The following is a 7106-nucleotide window of genomic DNA, read 5'->3' on the forward strand; positions in this document are numbered from 1 at the left end:
GAGATCAATGAACTCGCACGATAGGAATGAAGGAAGTGAAACTGTCCTAATATAATAGTTCCGTAGCCTCTCGAAGATAAGCACAGACGTCTCCGTACCAATCCGCAAGACTCTACTAAACCAGCTTATGACTCGTAGCACCTATGAACCTAGAGCTCTGATACCAACTTGTCATGACCCAATTTCCCCTCTGTTTGGGTATCGTGATGGTACCTAGTCTTAGGGACTGAGTAAGCCTAACAATAATTGAAACAACAATATTATCTAAATAGAATCTCTTACGATTCCCAAAACTGGTAGTACAAGTCATAAGCTCTACAGAGTTTGCTACAAATTTCTAAATACAACTGTTCAGAAATAAGAATAAATAGTGCAAAATAAAAACTTGAAGGTGACTCCGAAGCCTGCGAACGCAGCAGCAGGTTTACCTTGAGTCTCCATAGCAACGACCCGCACAGCTACTAACGATCAATACCTGGATCTGCACAAAAATATGCAGAAGAGTAGAATGAGCACAGCACAACGGTTCCCAGTAAGTATCAAGACTAACCTCGGTGGAGTAGTGACGAGGAACAGTCAAGACACCTACTGGTCTAATAAACTAAACAAGTATAAGTATAGGAAAAACAAAACATGATATCTCACAATACAGTAATTTCATCAAGAAAGGAAACAACAAGTATCGACGGAATACCATAAAAGTGACACAGAAAAGTGAATGGAACCCAACCTAAATCCGGAATCACAAATACAGCAAGGACAAGTAATATCTCAGCAACTACAACAGGCTTTACGTCAAGTTTTAGTCAACAACTCCACGAGGTACCGAAACTCGGACAAATCACAATTCACAGGTCTCAATACCTGAACCCTAACACTTGGCATCTTGTGCCTTCATAACACCTCATAACCACACTGACGACTCACGTACCAATAGAGCCATTCTCACATAGAAGGAAAGTAAACAAGGGTGAGCATATATGTTCAACACTATCAAGAACACCTCTTATCCGATAAGAGTTCTTAACTACGTGTATGCTTGTGCAAGTGTCTGAGCATAGTCCATACCAGCAAATAAGCAAAAGGAAAAAAGAACGGACAACACGTAGAATATTTTTCTCACAACTTTCACAAGATAAAGCTCACACAGGTAAGTCTACCACTACACAAATATCAACAACAAGAATGCCCCCAGGCCATCACAAATCATCACAAAATAATCCCTGACACAGCCCACCTTGTCTCGCCACGTGTGCAATAATAAAGTAAATGCTCGCCTTGTCTCGCCACACGTGCATAACAATGTTCCCACCTTGTCTCGCCACATGCGCAACCCATATATATATATATATATATATATATATATATATATATATATATATATATATATATATATATCCCGCCTTGTCACGCCGCATGTGCAAATATCAGATAGTAACAATAGCATGGCAGAAACCTCATGCAACCCCATAACAACAACCGCACGGCAGAAACCTCGTGCATCACCACAACCCCAACTGCATGGAAGAAACCTCGTGCATCACAATAATAACAACCGCACGGCAGAAACCTCGTGCATCACCACAACAAGTACAAACAGCAACAATGGCAATAATACAAAGTACAATGAGTAAATCAACTCAAGAATTTTAAATCACAAGAAAAGGTAGAATCCAATTTACAAGGAATAACCACAGTAAAGAATGCTAGGCGTAAAGAGAACAGCTCAGCAAGGGAAAACTAGTATGTAGCAATGATCCCACGATATATGTTTTAACAACAGGGAGGCTAACATGAGTCAAATAATTCCAAATACAACAAGTCGACTAAGATACAGGATATCTAATCTTCCTTTAAGGTTGAGAAATTACGAAGGATATTCAACAATTCATTTAAGGATAAACAGCGTAAAGATAATCATAACCTCAATTAAGACTAAACAATTATAGGATGAGATAATAATAATTCCAAATAAAAATAAGCAGTTATGAAAAGATAGCATGACAATAGAGGAGGTAAAATATTTAGTTAAGTAAAATAAGAGTCAAATGGGCCATAAGAGTGAATCCTGAAGCACTTAATTCTAATTAAAGCATGTAGAGGTGAAACTAGTAAATAGGAACTTAAATCATATCCAGAACAACTTCATACTCGATGAATATAAGGACCTAAGAATCCTAAAGGCCAACTTTTCACAAATAATTCCGAGCACGTACTCGTCACCTCGCGTACATGGACTACAATCAACATAGAAGACTCAAATCCTAAGGGAAAAATCCCCCACACAAGGTTATGCAAGATACTTACCTCGAACCAAGCTCAATTAGTCCGTAAGAATGCCCTTTTCTCAATTATCTGACTCTGAATGGTCCAAATCTAGCCAAGCACAATTGCATATCATGAATACAACCATAATAGACTCATCTAATTAATGAAATCAATATTTTAACAAAAATTCCCAAATTCGCCCTAACAAGTCGACCCAGGCAACGTCTCGGAATCAGGTAAAAATCACAAAATATGAACACACATTCACTCACGAGTCCAACCATATAAGAATTACTCAAATCTAACCACAATTCCCCTTTCAAAACTCGAAATATTTATTGAAGAAGTTCTTCCAATATTTCTCAATTTCAACCCCAAAAATCCAAAATTAAATGGAGAAAACAACTATAGATTAATGGAATACAACCAAAAACGAGTTAGGAATCATTACCCCAAAGCTTCCTCTGAAAATCCCTCGAAAAATCTCCAAATTCCGAGCTCTCAAGTCAAAAATGAAGAATGAAATCAAACCCTCAAATTTCTCTTTTCTACCCAGGCGTGACCGCACATGCGACAAAATTAGCCGCATCTGCGTAATCACAGGTGCGCATGTCCAACCGCACTTGCGCTTCCCCTCGCTTCTGCGCGCCATAATTCGCATCTGTGGAGGCTGCCAACACCAACTCTTCTCGCACCTATGCCTCCACCTTCGCACCTGCGACCATCGCACCTGCGTCCAAGGTCCGCAGGTGCGATTACACCAGAATGCAGGCCTCTTCTCAACCACGAAAACCATATGAAACTCGTCTGAAATACATCTCAGGACCCCGTCCAAGACACGACCAAGTTCCATAACCTAACACGGACTCGCTCGAGGTCTCAAATAATATCAAACAATGCCGAAAGTACAAATCGAACTTATAAATTTCCAAATCTTCCGACTTCTAAAACACATGCCAAAACATATCAAACCAACCCGGAATGACGTCAAATTTTGCAGACAGGTCCCAAATGACATAACAGAATTGTTCCAACTCTCTAAATTGCATTCCGACCCCAATATCAAAAAGTCCACTACCTGTCAAAATCTCTAAAAATTCGACTTTCGCCATTTCAAGCCTAAATGAGCTACAGACCTCCAAAACATAATATGTACATGACCCTAAGTCCTAAATCACCCAACGGAGATAACAGAACTGACAAAACTCCATTCCGAAGTCGTCTTCACATTATTTCGACTACGGTCAAAATTCTAAGACTTAAGTTTTCGTTTTAGGGACTAAGTGTCCCAAATTACTCTGAATCATCTGGTAACAGAATCCCACCATGCACGCAAGTCAATACATATAATACGAAGCTGCTCGGGGCCATATGCTATCGAACGGGAATTAAATTCTCAAAACGACTGGCCGGGTCATTACAGGCCGGCAGTGAAAATTTTGATATCGGGGTCGGATTGGATTTTTGGAAGTTGGAATAGGTTCGTGGTGTCATTTTTGACTTGTGTGTAAACTTTTAGGTTAATCGGACGTGGTTTGGAAGGTTTCGGCGTCATTTGTGGAATTTGAAAGTTTAAAAGTTCTTTAGGCTTGAATCAGGGTATAATTGGTGTTTTGATGTTGTCCTGAGTGATTCGAAGGTTCGACTAAGTTTGCATGGGTTATATGACTTGTTGGTATCATCAGCTGAGGTCCCGAAGGCCTCGGAGTGATTTCGGGTGGTTAACGGCTTGATGGGAGTTGAGGAATTACAGCTGAAGCTACTGTTACTGGTGTAACCGCACCTGCGGAGTGGGAACCGCAAGTGCGAGCCCATAGAAGCGAAGGAGGAGCCGCAGATGCAGCTAAGGAGGACCTGGGCAGAGGATGCAAGTGCGATGGCATTCCCGCACCTGCGATGGTCGCAGAATCGGATTTAGGGGCGCAGGTGCGAGTTTGGACCGCGGGTGCGATTTAGTTCGCATACCCGCGAAGAGTGCAGATGCGGTCACTGGATCGCAGGAGCGGAGGCTCAGCTTAGGGATTTTTCCACAGAAGCGGGGCTTTGCCCGTAGATGCGAAAATGGAGCCGCAGGTGCGAGAAGTCTGGGCAGAACCTATAAATAGAACACTTCGAGATTTTTCATCATTTTTGAGCTCGTAATTTGGGGGGTTTGAGAGAGATTTTGGAGTAATCACTGAGATAAGTTCCTTGTGCCTATTTATATTTAATAATGGTATTTCCCCATTGATTTTACACCTAGTTGGTAAGTGTTTGAGGTGAGATTTGGGAGATCAGGGCTTGGGCATTGGAGAGTGAATTTTGGGGTTTTGGAGGGGCAATTGAGGTCAGATTTTGTTAAATTTGGTATGGTTAGACTCGTGAGTAAATGGGCTTTCGGGTTTTGTGACTTTCGTCGGGTTTCGAGATGTGAGCCTGGGGGGCGGGTTGAGCCGTTTTCTGATTTTGGACTATATTTTAGTAGTTTTCTTGTGGATTTGATCCTTTTAGCCAATATTTATTATCTCGTACTGTTTATGGCTAGATTTGGGGCATTTGGAGGCCGATTCGAGAGGCAAAAGCATTTTGGAGTAGGATTTCTGCGCGGTTGAGGTAAGTAACAGTCTTAAATCTGGTTTTGAGGGTATGAAACTCCGAGAATTTGTATGATGTGTGTCACACCTCCTTTTTCCCTAGGGATAGGGAAGAAGGGAGTTTTTTCAATTTAAGTGACATTATTCGAAATGAAATTATTTATCTAATCAGAGTCGCCACTTGGAATAATTTATGGTATCCCAAGTCACCAGTTTATTTTAAAATCCCAAATCAAGGAAATTGACTCTGTTTAAAGTCTGCGAAACCAGAAAACCGGGTAAAGAATTTTGTTAACCCGGGAGAAGGTGTTAGGCATTCTCGAGTTCTGTGGTTTTAGCATAGTCGCTTTTAATCATACCTGGCTTATTTAAATCATTTTAATTACTTATTTTAGAACCTATGTGCATTTTACCTTTTACCGCTTTTAGATTGCTTGATTATTCGTAATTATGGAATTATCTTGAAACAAGTTACGCGTACGTATACTCATTTTATTTGGCGCGCTAAAAATCATGTCACACGTACGTGTACATAATTAATAACACTTTATTATTTTAGGATTGTTCGGTCAAAGTCTCGCAAATGCGTACTTTGATTTATTTTTGGTATCATAATTATGTCACGCGAACGCGAACATGTACATAATCACGATAATAGATTAGGCGTAATTACCAACACCACTGGTACTTCAATTCCTTTTGAGAAACTAGTTCGAACTCCTAATTTACCATACATTTCCTTGATTAATACATTCAGAGACATTCTGCTATGCTATTTCAAATTCATCTAGAATCACCTCCCATGTTAGTATTGTCTCATGCTTTGAGATATTCCAACTTCCTATCACTTTGCTAAAGCTAATGAACGTTCATAAGTTAGTTGTACAACTACAACAATGATCAACTAGTATAATCAGTTATGCCATCAGCAAAGATTTGTCCTTTCTTGTTTTAGGAAAAATAAAACAGTAAAGATTTTTCTTCTTTACAACAAATTTATTCTAGAGGAAATTTATGATTTTTAGTCAGATACCATAGAGCTACAGCAAAGATGAAGGAAAACTAATAGGTTGCAAATTTACTATACAAATAGGCAATAACAGAGACAAATAACACCATTAATAAGATGGAAGTTAAAGAAAGAACCTCAAATTGCGATTCTCAAACGTCAATATTGTCGGAATACAAGAGTTGACATATGAGTCAACAACCAAGACCCGGACTGAACCTCTCACCGGCAACCTTGAATCTCGACTCAAACAAGCTCTTAGACCTTGAATTTCGGCTGGAGTTCGATTGAGAAAGAAGTGAGTTGTTCGTGGACTGGTTTTGGAGCTTTAAGCGGCGTCCATGGTGGTTGAGACGGCAGAGAGAGGAGTAAAGGGGGAAGCGGCTAGGTTGGAGCAGTAGTGGCCATCACCGGTGGTCAGCTCTGGCGGATGGCCGGATTTTGGCGAGGGAAAGCAATATTCCAAGGGGTTTCCGTTCTCTGTTTTTTGTTTTAAATCATATTTTCCTCACCTCTCTTTATTTTTCTCTCAATCTTGTTCTCCTCTCCTGTTCAAAATTTTCTCGCTTTCAAAAATTGGACTCCTCCTTTCTGTTCAAAGTTTTGTGTCTTGTTTCAAAATATTCCCCCCTCCCCTCCTTTTTTTCTAAATGCTAAAAGTGAATGTCTTATATAGTGCAGTGTGTGTGAGTAGTGCATTATGTCATGTGTGTTATGCAAGTGAGGGGAAAAGGGAGTGAGGAAGTTAGAGGATTCTGCATTATGTATAATGTGTGTGTGTGTGTGTGCAGATGATCGTTTGTGCAATGTGAGTGAGACGTGAGGGGTTGAGGGGAAGGGGCGTGAGTGTAGACTAAATATTAGGAGAAATCTTTAAATTGCTCAATTTGTTATTCTTTTTTTTTCGTTAGTTTTTTTTTTTAAATGACTTTTACTTTTCTTTTCTTTTTTTGAAATGATGGAAAACAAAAGAAAAAAAAAAGGTAAAATACAAAGCTATATATATGTGTGTGTGTGTGTGTGTGTGTGTACTTTAAATAATACAAAGAAAAGATACCATAACTAATTAAAATTCTATTTAAAAGAAACCATTTCTTTTTGTAAATTTGTTTTCTTGTAAATAGAAATAAAACTTGTACTTTTAGAATGTGGATATTCTTTTAGTTTTTAATTTAATTATTTTCAAATAAAATCTATTAGAGTAAGATAAAAGTTTAAAATATCAACTGTAGACCTAAAAAAAATATTTACACTAA

The 7106-nt window shown here is 39.1% G+C and overlaps 1 long non-coding RNA gene across 1 annotated transcript; it reads right to left on the bottom strand.

Moving 5' to 3' along the window:
• Positions 1–299: 299 nt before the first annotated feature.
• LOC142169503 (uncharacterized) lies at positions 300–6868 on the bottom strand. Its single transcript, XR_012699457.1, has 3 exons — positions 5988–6868; positions 2308–2376; positions 300–481 (listed from the first exon to the last, which is right to left on the bottom strand). It is a non-coding gene; the product is annotated as an uncharacterized LOC142169503 (long non-coding RNA).
• Positions 6869–7106: the final 238 nt, after the last annotated feature.

Source organism: Nicotiana tabacum, chromosome 15, assembly GCF_000715075.1.
Source record: "Nicotiana tabacum cultivar K326 chromosome 15, ASM71507v2, whole genome shotgun sequence".
NCBI classification, from domain to species: Eukaryota; Viridiplantae; Streptophyta; class Magnoliopsida; order Solanales; family Solanaceae; genus Nicotiana; species Nicotiana tabacum.